Genomic DNA, 18,262 nt, shown 5'->3' with positions numbered 1-18,262 from the left:
TCACGTAAGTCATAATTAAGATGAGTCAGGTATGAGGCACAAAAGGCAGGTCCTGTGAACAGGAGCATGGGTCTATGAGCAAGGCTCGTACGGCCCTTAAAATAAATGCAATTCTTATGTACAACCATGACATCCAGCATTCTGGTATCTGTTGTTGCGACTTAAAATTCATCACAACCATTAACATATACATATATGCTAACGGAAGATGTTCTGATCGCCACACAGTAGGTCAAATACCCCCCCCCCCCCCCATTAGGCCTCTGGCACTGGTAAGGGGAATGCTACCTTTCTAAGTCCTGTCAGACCTGTATCATGACATCAAACTCACCTTGGAACATGCTAAATGATCATAAGTGAGTGCGATATCAAACAAGTATCAGTAAGAAGCAATACATTTTCATAGTACTCACGGCTGCCCTAAACTGCATAGGTATACAAAATTCTGCTGGATTATTTGTATGTTACACACATTAGAAAAAAAAAGTTGCAGAGAGGAAAGAAAAGAGCACTCTTAAAATCCACCTCGTGGTCATTAATAATGACACCCTTAAACTGCTACCATGAATCTCTTCCCAGTCAGAAAGTTGGAGCCTAAAATAGAAAGAAAATCTTATTTTAGTCCAAAACCAATTAACTAAACTCACTGAAGAATTGAAATGAAACAATAAAATCCCTGATGACTTTGGACTTTACATTCCTTATCATCCAAAGTTGATGAAAACTGTACTTTATCACAATCTAAAAAATGTATATCTTTCCAGTTTTATACTCAACTGGCTCATACAGTTGTCATTGCTTTTCACCACCTTTTCATATGCTGTGTGAACTGCTGTGTGAAAGTGTGAACTCGATTTGAACTAGATGACCTTTTACCACTTTATATATACTGGTGAAACTTTCAATTTAACTTCCTTATGTCTACTGGTCAACGGCGGGTACAGAGTGGGGGCGGATCAGCGCCCCTCAAGTCGACAAAGAAAACAAGTGAAAATATTTTAAAATATATAAATAAACCAGATGCACGGGCGGCCCGCCCAGGTACTTGCCCCCCTCACCCTCCCCCACCAAAAATAATATCAAAGTATAACAAATATGATGCTGTGATTTTAACAAGTATCAACGTAGTTCAACCACATACAGACTTCCTGTCCTTGATACTTGACAAATTTTTGGCAGGGAAATATTGTAGAGTAAGTTTTTTTCCATCTGCACTAGATATTTTCAGATATTTTTCAGAAAAGACAAATATTCTGTAAACTCTGAAATTCCAATCAGAATATCTATCATATTACAGATTGACAATAATCATCTCTCAGTTTAAAGTTACAAAGTAGGTTTTGCAAGTTACATATCCATGAAGTTTGTATGTGACACCACCAAAGTTCTTGTTCGTACCAGCAAAATGGTCTCCTATATAAGCCGTATAAAGTTACGAAAAACAACATAGTATCATTTGCATCGTTTCAAAGAAAAAGAGCAAGAACATGTTAACTATCTACTCGAAGGAGGGTAATTTGATACTCTGCAACATTGCTTAAAAGTCCTCGTATTTGTCCAGGCATTTACATTGTCAAAGAATTTTACGAAGATGAGACCGCTGTTTGTGACCATTTTAGTTTGTTGTCTTATAGCTAGTGCCTTGCAGAGCACAGAAGGCCATAAGGTAAGAGTCTTCTTTCTTGTACCTTTCCTAACTTTAAGTCGAAAGACTCATATTGTTACATCATAGTTATTAGTCAATCAGACTGAAGCAAATACATGAGTATAATGTTTGTCACTTCTGTGTGATTGATTATAGGTATGCTGCATTGGCCCCAAATTTGCCAGATATTCAAATATGGTCACCTTTGGTCAATATTGTTAAACCATTGTTATTACCACCCTGGAGAAAATTTACCTCACTGGGACATTCAGTTATCTTGTGTGTTCATTTAGAATGTCTGAAAACAATTTGGAGAGTAAAGACCTCCAGTAAAGTACTTTTTAAAAACTTCTAGCAATTATAGCCTGCTATAATTTGGGGCCTATACAGACTACCTTGAAATACGGTAAGTTGCTAACGGTCTGCAGTGTATTTTACATTACCATCGTCGTTAACTGGAACTGGTCGATAAGCGGTGACGTTGTGCGTCCGTCAAATGACATAATGTAAAACATTTTCGTAGATACTATTAAGTTCATACATAAATGAATGATGTCACATGCAATTGAAAATTTCATAGCATAGACACTTGCATCATGGGTCATAAAGGTTTTCACAAAACCTTTATGAGGAGATCATTTCTCATTAGCCTATGAAAGGCCTATGAAGTATTTGACAAGTCGAATTTAAATGAAAAGCAAGTGATCAGAGCAAACCGGCTGCCGTATGATCGCTTTTATGATCATCTCGATGTTTTAAAAAACAATTCCAATTGTAACTTGTTTCTTCTTGCTATACTGTACTGTATACTGATTAGCCTACTTCCGTGATCTCCCGAGGCAGAAATTGAAATTATAAAAGCATGGCATGCCTATAAAATATTATTTGCAAATGCAAAATTTCCAATCCTGATAACATTCGTAACGACTCAATTCTTCTGTCGAAAGTAACTTAAACCATTTCAATGTACATCGCCTTTAGTCACTACTCCACGAATGATCTTTGTCGAAACATTACAACACGGCTTACTCTTATCACGGGAAAAAGACACGCATTTAAGTTATCGTAAGCACAGTCCTTGGATGTTTACGTCTTGCTTACGGTCACCTTAAACATCGGAAACCCGTACATTTTGGAACAACGCGTTTACGATGTGATTACGCATCCGTAAACATTGTAAACACGGAACAACAGATTTCCGTTACGTTTATGACAACTTACATATCGGAAGTTAATAATTACTTTCGTATTTATTAAAACTTATTTCTTCTCCACGTTTACGTTGACCTTAATCTCGCCACGAAGAAATTTACGACAGGATTACGATTATCTTACACATCGGAAACTCGTAGCATAGATGCAACGCGTTTGCAACAAACTTACGCCAAACTTAAGCATGACGTTAACGTTGATTGTTCCATGAAATAAAACACTGGACACAATTCTAATGTCAATCTTCCGATAATGATATTACCCTGTGACTGCATCTCATGAACAAAATTTCAACATTTACGTTGGCTGAAACGAGTGCAGTTAAAAATTTACTGTATATTTACAATTAACTTACAAATACCCAAATACGTTCATTTCAGCGTTTACGTATTGATTACGAAATCCTTAAAGTCAAGTTTAAGTTATTTTCGTTCACCTGAAACAGGCACAGTACGGCATGTTTAGGATATACACGTCGGAAATTCCGAAGCATGCACACCACGCATAGGCGTAGGAGGCGGGGGGGCTGGGGGGCTGCAGCCCCCCCCCCCCAACCAAAACTTTTGGTGAAAATTCGGGCAATATGCTGAGAATTTTTCGGGCACCTACTGAAAGAAGAAAAATTTGCTTACAGCATGATTACACCAACTTACGCATTGCGTTTACGTTGAATGTATTCTCCACTGAATTCGGAATTTACGGGAAGATTACGATTCACTTACGCGTCGAGCGCAGAGCATACACATACCACGAGTGTCAGTACAACATGATTACATCAACTTCGCTTACGTTGACTCAATAAAGATTCGGAATTTAAGAGATGATTAATATTAACTTAAGCGTCGGAAATTTCAAAAAAGACACAGAACGTGATTACGGTATATATGATTACAACGCCCATATACGTCACATTTAATTTATACCCACGGGAAATTTTTACCGAGACAATCATCTGCCTATTCGGTTCATTATATGTTCGTCTGTTATTATAGCATGCTAAAGTACTGCTAGAAGTTTTCAAAAAGAGAGGTTTTAACTCTTCCAAAGTGTTCTCTTGAAATTCTAGTAAATGGACAAACAAGATGACTGAATGTCCAGTGAGGTAAATTTCCTTCAGGGTGCACGTGGTAATATAAAAAATTTAAGGATTTGACCAAAGGTGACCATATTTGAATATCTGACATTGTTCTAATACAGCATATATCTTTCAACGTGAATGTGCATAGCTTGCACATACATACAACCATATGTACCTCACAATGTATTTCTCATACTTTGTTCAGTTATAATATATATATATATATATATATATATATATATATATATGCAGCCGTCAAACCAACAAAACTCCTCAAGCTAATTCTATGAGAGTATCAGCAAATTTCCTCGTGGTTGCTCATTTTGGTAAGTTACGTAATTCCCGTTGCGGGCCCTCGATCATAATACCTCAACAAACAGCTCGCCCTTACAAAGAATTAAGTTTGGCGCTATGGCATGGCTGATCGATATTCTTACCGCTGGAATCATGAGAAAACAGATGAGAAGACACATACACGGATCTCCTCATCTGTCTGTCTAACTTTTTTATGTATAATTATTTATGTGTTAAGTAAGTTGGCCTGACGTTTTTTATTATTTATTATTATTATTTATGTCCGATTAGTATGGTACGTGTTTGGTTTATCTGCTTCTTGATGCATATGCATGCAGATACAACAATGAAAATACACGATACGGCCTGCCTTATACTGTATCTAACAGAACAGTGCATCCAATTGGTTTATTGTAGAGAATTTGTGAAACCGCAATGAACAACCCTCATCTGTTGATCAGGGAGGTGATATTTTAGACCTCCCTGATCAGTCCTCCAATCAAACGACAGCAAAACCAGCATGAAAAAACGCTCTTGTTTTCAAACGCGGTCAAAGCTGCTTACATGACAACAGGAGGGTTAATAATGTGACCGCGAATAACGTACGAAACGTATGGCTGACTAATACCAGGGAGTTGCATAACAACTCCCTGCTGATACTATATACGTTTGAAAGTAATAGTATACTCTTACTGAATTAACGTCTGCTTTCTTATTGTTCTTTGTTTTCTTTTCACACGGGGAGGTTGTTTTCTCCTTTGATAATTTTCGCACACGTATCAGCGTTTGCTATACATTCTCTTATACCCCATTAAGGGAGTATATGAACTGGAAATTTCCAAAAGGATGGCGATCCTCCTGCGTTAATGTGCTTCCTAGCTAATTACTAGTTAAATCAGGGAGTTGTAACTGTTAAACAATCTGGCTCTAGGTCGGGTCGTGAGCATGAAATGATGGGTTAATGCCTAGAAAGCCACAGTTTTAGGGTAACATTAACAGCTCATATGTATAACACTGCTACCATTATGTGCACATGTATAACACACTTATAGGGCGGTGATCCTGAAAACATAACTTCAAAGCTAATACTTGCCCGTTGAGCAATTTGTCGGTGGCTAAATGGATGAAAGGTAGTCTGCATATGCCACAAATTATAGCACGCTATATATAACTGCCAGAAGTTTACAAAAATTACCTTCCAGGAGGTCTTTACTTTCCAAATTGTTCTCATACTTTCTAAATTAAAGACATTAAATGGCTGAATGTTAATTTCCTCAAGGGTGGTAATACAAATACAATATTTTTTTTTGTATCAAAGGTGACCATATTTGAATACCTGGCATATTAGGGGCCAAAACAGCAAACCTTTGGAGCGGGATATACTGGTTTTGTATTGGGGTGTAAAATTGCAAGTAAAAGATTCAAAGTAAAGAACATACTTTACCAAACACGTTTTACGAGGTACAAAGTATATATTTAAAAATTTGTAGTTAAGACGGTGCACTCTTTACTGCAGGAATGCGACAACTTAATAACGATTTTGCTCTCCCTTTCCTCTCTTATTCATTGCTGCAAATGTTTCTGTTGCAGCGATAGAAAGCAAGTGTAAATAAATGACACATGATGACGCCAGAAATGTGTTCCACATTCATTTCTATTGAACATTTTCTATTGTAGATAATGTTATTGAACTCTGAATTCAAACATGGAAACGTTTTACAAACATTCACCTCAAAATTAGTGGAACAATGCCACGAAGATTAATATATAGAATGAAAAACAACTTGTAGGTAGGGCCTATTGCTTACCGGCTAGATACAGACGTAACGATTAAAATGAACATATACAACGTGTACTGCACGCAGCCGCGTACACTATACACACACATATATACATATGATCCGTATTGTGCCACGCTTAGGGAATTGTGCCCACGCTTGGGAAAATATGATTGAAATATATTAGGCTAGTTGTCATAAAACCTGTTCTTAAATTTAACAATTTGGGAGGCATTACACCATGTACAAACGAGAAGGCCCCATGAAAAAAATGCAAGTGAGACAAAAGCCTATACATCATGTACTTTCTTATATTCTCTTTCAAACACTCCGACCCCCCCCCCCCCCCCCCTCTCACCCGTTTAATTTTCGAAGGTGTTTACGTTGCTACGGGAGAAGTTTGGGTGTCCAGTTAGGTTCAAACTTGTTATATGCAACTAATATAGGTTATGTAGAAGGATTAAAGTATGCTGTATTGGCCCATATATGCCATATATTCAAAAAATGGTCACCTCACCTCTGGTCAATATTCTTAAACGGTTATATTACCTCGTTGGAAGAAAAATTACCTCACTAGACATTCAGTCATCTTTTGTGTTCATTAAGAATGTCTGAGAACAATTTGGAGAGCGAAGCCCTCCAAGGAAAGTATTTTTTTGAACATTCCTAGCAATTATTGCAAGTTGCTTAATTTGCGGCCAATACAGTCCACAAATACAGTCTCAGATACAGACATAATGTACGATTAACATATATACATGGACAAAATAATGTACGCAGCCGCATACACTACACATATACATATTGGTTAACATGCATGTGTGACAGTAACTTTATTGTGCCCACGCTTTGCACTATTAAAGAAGCCTTTATATTAGAATCCTCTTTCCGACACCCGACCCACCCCCCCCCCCTGACACATATACATATATACACATATACATATTGGTTAACATGCATGTGTGACAGTAACTTTATTGTGCCCACGCTTAGGAGAATTGTGCCCACGCTTGGGAAAGTATGACTGAAATATAGTAGTCTTCACAGAAACTGTTGGAAAATTAAGCGATTTAGAAAGCATTAAAACCCAATACAAACGAGTAGACCCTTTATGAACTGCACTATTTAAGAAGCCTATATATTACATACTTTCTTGAATCCTCTTTCCCACCCGACCCACCCCCCCCCCCCCCGGCACATATACATGTATACACATGTATACATATTGGTTAACATGTATGTGTGACAGTAACTTTATTGTGCCCACGCTTAGGGGAATTGTGCCCACGCTTGGGAAAGTATGACTGAAATATAGTAGTCTTCACAGAAACTGTTCGAAAATTAAGCGATTTAGAAGGCATTAAAACCCAATACAAACGAGTAGACCCTTTATGAACTGCACTATTTAAGAAGCCAATATATTACATACTTTCTTGAATCCTCTTTCCGACCCCCGACCCACCCCCCCCCCCGACACATATACATATATACACATTTTGGTTAACATGCATTTGTGACAGTAACTTTATTGTGCCCACGCTTAGGGGAATTGTGCCCACGTTTGGGAAAGTATGACTGAAATATAGTAGTCTTCACAGAAACCATTTGAAAATTAAGCAATTTAGAAGGAATTAAAACCCAATACAAACGAGTAGACCCTTTAGGAACTGCACTATTAAAGAAGCCTATATATTACATACTTTCTTGAATCCTCTTTCCGACACCCGACCCCCCCCCCCCCCTCCGACACATATACATATATACACATACACATATTGGTTAACAAGCATGTGTGACAGTAACGTTATTGTGCCCACGCTTAGGAGAATTGTGCCCACGCTTGGGAAAGTATGACTGAAATATAGTAGTCTTCACAGAAACTGTTGGAAAATTAAGCGATTTAGAAAGCATTAAAACCCAATACAAACGAGTAGACCCTTTAGGAACTGCACTATTTAAGAAGCCAATATATTACATACTTTCTTGAATCCTCTTTCCGACACCCGACCCCCCCCCCCCCCCCGACACATATACATATATACACATATACATATTGTTAACATGCATGTGTAACAGTAACTTTTTTGTGCCCACGCTTAGGGGAATTGTGCCCACGCTTGGGAAAGTATGACTGAAATATAGTAGTCTTCACAGAAACTGTTCGCAAATTAAGCGATTTAGAAGGCATTAAAACCCAATACAAACGAGTAGACCCTTTAGGAACTGCACTATTTACGAAGCCAATAAATTACATAATTTCTTGAATCCTCTGTCCGACCCCCGACCCCCACCCCCCCCCCCTCCCGCGCCTCTTCATTTATTTTTCGAAGGTGTTACATACCGGGAAGTTTTGGTCTCCAGTTAGGTTCAAACCTTGCTATATGCAACTTCACTAGGTTAAAGCCCAATACAAACGAGTAGACCCTACACTACTAAATATTACTATCATACTAAGTATGATTTATTGGTCCCATATATGCTACATATTAAAATATGGTCACCTTATGTTAAAATTCTTAAACTGTTTTATTAACCACCTTGGAGGAAATTTACCTAACTGGGAAATTTAGTCATCTTGTTGTGTGTGTTTATGTCAGCGAACCATATGGAGAGTGAACACCTTCAGGAAAGGACTTTTCTGAAAACTTCCAGCAATTACAGCATGCCGTAATTTGGGGCCATTACAGACTACTTTTGATGAGTATACGTATTTGAACTCGAAGCCCCTCACCCCACGATCAATTTCCCCTCCCTAAATCTATTACGCCTGATTGACTCTGCGATCAATTTCATATATAGTTTGATGATACCTATACTTACTTTTAATTTAACATAATATGTTGATTACATATATCAACTGAAAATTATAGGTGGGGGATCATAACGAGGAAGAAACTGTACCCATCAGCCTTAGATTAAAATTGTATACGTACGCTTATGAGTACGGAATTTCCGACTGTGGCACTCTAATTTTTCCGATTGTGGCACTCTATTTTTCATAAATTCATGCTATTTGTGAGTGACCTACAATTTTCGGTCAAACTTGACCTTTAATCAGTCATATTTACCACGTTTTCCTTGTCATATTAAGAAACAGTATCTCGCGGTTCTTATACTCCACCATACAAAACTTCGTGTGATTTTGAATACTCTAAAAAAAAATGCCTAATAAACTACTGTACAACGTATACAATTAAAACGCTCAATGTTATTCTACGGAAGCTTAAAATGGCCATCAACATAAGAAAAACTTTGCCCATAAAGTGAAATTTTTCAGTAAATTGTTAAAATAACAAGATAAAATCTTATCCCCCCAAAAAACAGAAAAATGTTGGATTGCTTAGTTGCTTAAACTGAGCAATTGAACAATTTTTGAAAAATGTTTTATTGACAACTTATCATATCTCGTGTATTGGACATTTTGCTGCAAATTGTTCACTTGTTCACTTCATTCCATCTGAGCAATGGAAAAATTTTCTGCAAAATGTTCAATTGACAACTTATCTTATCTCGTTAATTGGACATGTTTGTGGCAAAATGTTCAATTGTTCACTTCATCCCAATTGAGCAATTGTAAAATTTTCTGCAAAATGTTTAATTGGCAACTTGTCGTATCTCGTCAACTCAACATTTTTCTGCAAAATGTTTAACTGTTCACTTCATTCCCAATGCTCAGTTGGAATGAAGTGAACAATTTAATTTTTTTCATGTGAGTGATAAATAGCCCCCCCCCCCCCCAAGAAAATAATATTAAGCGCGCTAGGAAAAAGCACTGTATTTTGGGGTAGTTCACTGTGTCGTCGAATATAATTTGTTGAAAAAGAAAAGTTTTCCCCTTTGTTACATTAACATAGCTTTTTTAGTTGGTAGTCTATGTAGCCTATCAAGCAGATAACTTATACTCATTGCTTACTCGCTAACCAGAGTGATTAATAAATTTGTGAAGTGAGGGCCAGTGGTACAAATGTACCGAAAAAACAAAAGTGCAGTCGCCAAAGATGGAGTGTCTGACTGACTGACTGACACTGACTGTATCGTTGACGAGTAGGGTGTGGGGGGGGGGGGGCTGCGGGTTACAAGGCAGCAGTCGGAATTTTCTGGCTCCAAATCCCATCCAGTTGGAATTTCAGCCACTACATCTCCCCCCCCCCCCCGACCCACTCTCAATCATCAGGCCTTAGCTACGTCCCTGTGTATAATACGTAAACGACGTTCATTACTGTTTAGTTTTTACGGAAATTTCGAAAATAATTTATATCGCTTGAGAAAATAAGCATTATGCCAAAAAATTGGCATATTCACGTGTGGTGTTTGTAAAAATCACGCACCTATATGCAAATATATAATAGCCTAGATTGTCCTGTGTCCGTTATATAATTCCATTAAAGAAATGCATACCTGAGACACGGAAGTATTATCCTGTGAGGGTACCGTAATACATTCATGCTTGAGACACATGCAAGTCTTAAATAAACAGAATAGCAAGTCCCAAACATATAGACCTTCCTTACCGGTTTCGAACCTCTGGACATACAATCAGCGTCCATATAGCCTAGTTGTTAGGGTGTCCGCGTACAGAGCGGGAGGCCCGTGGCTCGAATCCTGGTGGAGGCTGAAAGTTTGTTTCACTGTTCTTGATTTACAAACTCATTACGATTTTCATATATATATATATATATATATATATATATATATATATATATATATATATATATATATATATATATATATATATATATATATATATATATATATATATATATATATATATATATATATATAAATATATATATATATATAAATATATATATATATATAAATATATATATATATATATATATATATATATATATATATATATATATATATATATATATATATATATATATATATAGTAAATAAACATACATAAGTGCCGTATAAAGGCAAAAATAGAGCGCCTACATTACAATACGTAGTACACACAGCGAAATCCATATGCATGTGCCGGATCAAGGTAATGGTTTTATTCTCCAATAGTTATATATATGAAACGAATTTTCCTGAAAATTATTGCAAACTTCATCTCGATTAAGTAACGTTAAATACACAAGTGATATTTAATATGTTGAATGTCAAAAATGGAATGTAGCTATATCATTACGCTGTTGATATGGAACTGAATAAAATTAAAAATTAAATACTGCCGCATTTTGAAGAGTGCCAGAATTTCAAACCTTTAAAATGATAACTCGTGGGTCTCTGAAAAATATAGCAAGAATGTGTTTGTGATTACTGTCAAAAAGGCGTGATATACTGAATAACATGTAAATATCAAATGTTATTGTCACTGTGACACGCTTCACATTGTTTAATTGTTTATTGTAAGATTCCAGTTTCTATATGATCACTGAGTCAAAGCATGGTTAAATGATCGACAAACTGCTATATTCAGTTTCCTCCGTCTTTAACATAAGTTCACGAGATCGTCAACAAATTTTAGAAGCGGCAGTTCACGGCTTCCATACAGATTTGAATTTAGCTGCCTATTGTTGCTGGACCGTAGAATTCGGAAATATCAATGTTGGATGCTAACTACGGAGCTACAGAAGCGTAGAAAGGACATTGTACCATTGTATGAAGGAGGTTTTTACCTCCATGATTGTACTAACAAATTTATGGACTAGTAGAACATAATGATAATATAATAATTGCAGTTTCCTTGAACTGATATTGTGAAAAGAATCGCTTTGCGTTGAAGACTTTTCGAAGACAAGACAAAAAAAAAACAAAAAAACTATGGCTTGGAGGATTCACACTGAGTACATAGCATCGCACAATTTTTGTCACTTGAAATCCAATCGAGTTTTCCCTTTGCTGTTTTCGCCAAGTTAGCTTCCGAGAACCCGCGACGTTTAGCCGGTTCTTTGGTGATGCCGTTTTTGCGGCTTTAGAAATGGTCGGGTCCAGAATAGCTATTTAGGGCATTTATTTAAAAACGGGGACAGCGTGGGTGGGTGAGGGGGGGGGGCACAAGCCTCGGAACTGGGATATCGAACAATCGGTACTCAGTGTCAGGCTTCAAAAACCTCGGCTAAACTTTGTCGGTCATAGCGGGGCAAATCCAAACTTGAGATTTAAGTAATTTTTGCTTAAATTTTGTGCGAAACTCTTTCCAACTTCCTACCACATGCCCCCTGCCCCTGCCCCTCCCCTGCCCCTCCCCTCCCCTCCCCCGTTTTAAATGCTCCTCTTACGATTCCCATTGTCCATATCCTTTTTCATAGATTAGTCGAGATAGATTTCAACAGTCCGTTTTTTGCTCTGCCGATTTCTCTCAATATGCCGTCAAGTGATATTCGAAGAAGTATATTCAAGGCCTATATCATGCACGTAAAGCGATGAAACGCACAAATACCCACCGCAATATATGTACGAAACAGAAAAGTATACTGCTCACTTACTATAAATACCATTTCCAGATAAGCAAGTGAAATTTCCGGTCACATCACAATGATAAAGTTTACTGTCTGTCACTCTGCAGTTCACAGGTTGGCTACTCCAGTTGGTTAGTAACAATAACGTATTCAGTATAGTTAATTACGTCACAGCCTGGGCTTACTAGAAAGCGGGCAATTTGAAATCAGTAAAAGGCGGTATTACAAGTAGCAACACGTTGGTTTGATTCACACCGCACTTGATCCTCAATCGAGTTCTACATTGCAAAGAGCATTCAAAATGGACGATTCCGGCTTCGTGGTTTATTGCAGAAGTAACAGAAAGCTCTGTGGAAGCAAGGTTGCCAGTTTATAAAAGTACACTTTCAGTTCGATCCGTCGCTGGTTTTTAATGATGTTCCGCAGGAAAATGTCATACGTGTATTGGAAAAAGAAAAAACATTTAGAAGCAGCGACAGTTGGAACTACCGCGGCAGTATGCACATGTTGTGACAGAAAGCTTGGTGCAAACATTTGAAGGAAGAATTAAAGGCACTCCGAGCACTACTGGCTGAGAAGGAACAACTTCTTTCGAAAAAAAAACGAAAACGAAGTTCTCTGTGCTACTGGATTGTTCGGTACGTAACACTAGGCCAAGACTTATTAATGTAATTTTTCAATCACTAAAAGTCACCGTTATATAAACCCTAGACCTGTACAGGAATTCGCTCCTTTAAAAACGATAAATTAAAAGAGTTAAAATATGACAGTGAGAGAAATAATATAATAATCTCCTTTTAGATATCTGTAAAATTTTTCATGCACAATTTCCAGGGTATACTGTTATTGATACATTCACGTTCTAACTTTGTGATGGTGAACGTCACCCGACCACGTACCCCCTACTGTACCTCCCCTAACCCATAAACAAATCTGCTTTGTAAACCGTTGAAACATACAGTGGCGTAGGAAGGTACATTTGAGTAGGGGGGTTGAAGACTGATGGCCGTCCCGGGGGAGGGGTCAAAGGGGAGTTTTTGCATTTCCAGGTGGCCTCAGATGCAATTTGGTGCAATAAAGCACACTTCAACACCCACGCCATTTTGTAAACTTAATTTTGTATTTTCACCTGGCCTTAGATGCAATTTGGTGCTCCAAATGAGATTTTTTTGTTCTCATTTGGAAATGAAAAAGGTTTTTTTTCTGACTTGCGAAGCGGGGGGGGGGGGGGCGGAATGATACATCCGCGCCTCCACATTTTTCACTGGGGGGGGGGGACTGGAGATATTGCCAGTTGGAGCTAGTATATTTTTCGACAAAAGTAAACTATCTGCCAACTGATCTTTATATATGTCTAATTCATACTTATTCTTGTGTCTTTGTTTACAGAAACTTCATTGTAGATTGAGCGCAATGAAGAACATAGACTGGTCAGAGGAGAGAAAAGACAGACTGTACAGTGATGTCAACTGAGTATATGTCATCCGAGGAATCTGACATGGAGAGCGAACGAGCTAGGGTACCGTAGTGCAGGAGTTCACTTGGGAGTCGGAAAGACTGAACAAAATGAGGCTGGACTCATTCTATAAGGACGTTCTCCTTAGCGAAAAGTCCAGAAAAAAGGATACCCACCGTTAGGAAAGGAGACGTATCTTTAACATGCGTACCGACTGACGCCCCAACTTGGGCTGTTAATTAGGGTGAACAATAACAATGAAGGTATGACCCCCCTCCAAATGGTGAAAATGGTCTTTGTTTGATGTGCCGGATTAAGCTTGTGGGAGGCCCGTGGCAAACAGTTTATTGGAGCTCCCATAGAGATACATTGGTACCGGATAACGCCGGATGTATAGCTCACAAAAGACATCTATTTGCCCACGGTGGTTATGATACGTACATTAAAACATCACATAAAAACAGTCATTGATCAACAGCGTAAAGACTGCATATCGAAGTCCATTTCGTTTTGACTTCTTTGAACTTTTTGTACCATATACAACGTAGAATAATGTAACGTTATAACAATATTTCTTTGAATTTTTACACAACGTTTAAACTCGTGCCCCTGTTGAACGTGGATAATCCTGTCCTGAGCATTTGTTGATTAATGAGGCACCAGGAACAAACAGCAAACGCCGTTGTTTCGGATACAAACAAGTTGCAGTTGACGATTTTGTATAATAAAGAAGAGTTTTCTCTAATTTAACATTTGGTGTAATTACATGATACCTTTAAAACGAAATCCTGCCTGAGATAAATGCAACAAGGAAGAAAGCATATGCCCATAATAATAGATGTCAGATTAATTATTATTTTCTTGTTAGTCTTTTGCTTTAATGGAAGCCTTTTTTTAAATTTCCCTTCACAGCTAATATATTCCATCAAGGGATTAAATGTTAAGGATTAAGTTATCCTTAAAATATTTTCAGGAAACAAAAGCCAAGAGAAAAGCATGATTCTATTAATTGTTAATGAATCATTTAGTAAATCATATTTTAAAATAAGACATAGCTATAGAGCATAGGCCTAATAACTTGTCGTCGAAATGTTGTTGTACTTGTACGTTTGTCTTTCATTATTCATGCATGGTTAATTCCAGACTTTCAGGGTAAAAAATTTAGAGATCTTGTTTGGGCTATCATTGCATTTTATATCAAAATATATGTTAATTACAATAAAATTTAAAGCAGCAACAAAATATTAAGCGTGCTACGAAATGAGGCAGGAAGTGGTGTTCTGTGTCAAGTTCGTTCCACATAAAAGGGGCTGGTACCGTTTCCGGGCCTGGTGGAGGGGGGGGGGTCGAGGGGCCGATAACCATCATGGAAGAAGTGCCTAGGCGTTTATATCATCTGAGGATAAACACACCGAATTTTAAACATAAATTTGTTTGGTTCAATTTAACTGCTGATATGTTAAGTTACTTCAAGTGGGTAGCTGGTTTTCAGAGGTTTTGATTTGCAAACTATTAACTAAAAATAGAAACATTCCATATTTACTTGTTTTTTTCCTTCTTTCACCTGGCATTAAAATCGTTGCATGTGTATATAATTGCCACAATGTAAGTAGAGTAATATTTGGGCATCAAAACACATTCTCCGGACAATAATGCATGTTTTGAAATTTGAAAAGGAAAATGGCTTCTCGAGGTTTAAACTTTGTATTCAAAAAGCTGAATATTCAACACTATGATGTAAAGCAATATTGAGTTGCATTTAGATGTATTTACACATTAGAAGTGGTATTTCGTTCATTTACATAATTTTTGTATAAGTGTAAAAATAACAAATAAACGTTTACGATGCGATATGAGGTGCAAATATATAAATAAAAAAGTGGAAAATCAAACGAGTGTGATTTTATGTTTATTATTTTTAATTTTCTTTAAATCAAATGTAATATTTGAGAGAGGTGGTCCGTGTATTTCTCAGCCTAATCAACCCGATTAAGACTCCCTAAACGTGGCGAATAAGCCCAGCCCCTGTATTGGTCGTAAGTAATGTGTTTACGATGACCACGTTTCTCCGTATATATTGGTGTAATCATGGCGTTTACGATGATCAATGCGAGAAGTATACTGCTGGATTCAGGGTTGGCCGGTTTTTACCGGGCGGTTTTTACCGCCCTGGTAAAAACAAGTTTTTTACCGGTTTTTACCGGGAGGTTTTTCCCACCTATAAGTGGGAAAAACTGGGAAAAACCGGGAAAAACCTCAAATTATATAGAATTCCTAAAAACTCATGTGGAACTTGTGGAGGAGCATAGAATCTACAAGAAAATGGCATCTTATGGTAGGGGGTTGGGTTACATCCAAAGAACAGCTATGATCTATAACTTGTGAGTTTACCGATTAGACTATTATAAATAATTCAAATAAATAATATATTGGATGCTCAAATCAACCAACTTTATTTTCCTTTCGAGATGCATAATTCCATTATCTAGAGAATGGACTCGTATCAAACTGTTGGTGCCTCCTAGGGCTATGGTTCGTCATATTATACATGCCACATTAGTCCGCTCAGATCCAAATGATGATTCACATCCAAGAACGATCACTTCATGTCTGCGATAAATTGTACTCTGTTCACACTTCGCACTAGGCACTGTACTATGCTTATATTGCTTATAGGCACTGTACTAAGTGACTGTTGTGACATCAACTAATTTGAGAATAAGTAACAATTGGAACAGTTACTTGTGTTGTTGATACTCCTACCTCTTCAGTTAGCCTATACACAGGAAGTGCCCAGTATCACCTCACCTGTCCACCTCAAAGTGTTTAATCACTCAAGCATGAAGTTGTATAATAATTGGACCATGTTTGCATCAAGGTAAACAGTTTGGTTGTGTGAATGGGTCCATAGGGCCATTGTGCGTTTAATACTTTAATTGGGCCCATGTGCCTTACAAAGTTTCAAAGCAGTTTCTATTGAGCCCCCTGGATTGAAGTTCACCTCAATAGACTGTTGCCTACTGTATTAATGGAATGAACTGTCTGAGCACATAATATTATATTATTATATGGTTCCTTGTCCCTTTGAGGCTTTGGATGCCATGGTTCGCCACTTCGTTCTATCCTCCGCTGTTCATGCCACATAATAGGCCTGAAGAATTTAGGAGGGGTGAATGTCCCAGTGTAGACCTATAATGGTTTGGGCAATAGGCAATGCATACTGCTAAAGAGATCGTGACAGAATAACTATACATGTGCAATACGAAAAATACTCTTTTTTCCACAAAAAGTAGAATAAGAATGTGATAAAATAGCTCAAAATGAAGCTAAGAAACTCCCATATTCAATAAAATATGCCTGTCATGAAACAATATTGTGCCTACTGATGACCCTGCATTTTACGGACAATTAATACTAGTTTTCGAGACGGAGGCGGTTTTTACCGGTATTTACCAGTTTTTCCCGGTTTTTACCTGGTTTTTACCACTTAGTGGGAAAAACAGGTTTTTCCCGGGAAAATGCCAACCCTAGCTGGATTCAAACGTAAACTCCAGATTAACGGTCATGTTTAAGGTAGCGAATCCGTTGTAATTGTGACCGGAAACGTAAAGATTACCCTTCCCTGAAACCGCACGATTAAGTGAGCTTCACCGTATTTGGATGACACTTGGCGTTTACGGTCACCGCGTACTCGGTAAATAAGTCATCGCGAACGTGGAAAACTCACGCGTTTAAGTTGGGTCGTAAGCTTACCTTAATCACTAGTTTCAGGAGTGGAAACGTAACTGAAACAGGCTGGAACTCGGAATTTACGTCGCAATTACAGACCGAAAAAGGCGATTTAAACGCGTGTTTTTTTCCCGTGTATGCTATTTGGTTATAACCATATGTTAGCCTATCGTTCAAACATCACGCTCCCTACATGAGGTAAAACAACTTTTTCCATTTATCGGAGTTGGAAACTGATTTTGTGCACAAGGAGTAAAGATGATCCCACAATTAAAGGAGCTGAAGAAGTTTCTTATCCGTCTAAACAGCTAATCAAATCATCGGATTTTTGTTTAAATATATTTAGCAACCAAAAGTTCGTTACTATAATTATTGAACCCCCTTTTGGCTTTTTTTGTAAAGCTTTGTAAAAGGTAATTTCATGTTTACTCCGGACGCTAAAGATTTTTCAGATTAGTTTCGTTCTGGCTGAAACAACTCATCGACTAAAACATGTTGAATTCACGACTTGCGTTAACTGCAGAACAAAGTCCTGAAGTGATAGCTTGTGATATGCGAGATAACCGGCAGTAACCAGAATAATCTGCTAACAGAAAAGAAAGTTCAGGTATTCCTCTGTCTATATATTATTGGGGGGGGGGGGCTTTAAATTCA

The 18,262-nt window shown here is 37.6% G+C and overlaps 1 long non-coding RNA gene across 1 annotated transcript; it reads left to right on the top strand.

Annotated features, from left to right (window-relative positions):
• The first annotated feature begins 10,918 nt into the window (after nucleotides 1-10,918).
• LOC139978596 (uncharacterized) lies at nucleotides 10,919-16,321 on the top strand. Its single transcript, XR_011796984.1, has 2 exons — nucleotides 10,919-13,061; nucleotides 13,813-16,321. It is a non-coding gene; the product is annotated as an uncharacterized lncRNA (long non-coding RNA).
• The last annotated feature ends 1,941 nt before the right edge of the window (nucleotides 16,322-18,262 follow it).

Source organism: Apostichopus japonicus, chromosome 13 (assembly GCF_037975245.1).
Source record: "Apostichopus japonicus isolate 1M-3 chromosome 13, ASM3797524v1, whole genome shotgun sequence".
In the NCBI taxonomy this organism is placed as follows: Eukaryota; Metazoa; Echinodermata; class Holothuroidea; order Aspidochirotida; family Stichopodidae; genus Apostichopus; species Apostichopus japonicus.
Note: the sequence above shows the minus strand (reverse complement) of the source record. Positions and strands in the feature narration are given on the sequence as shown.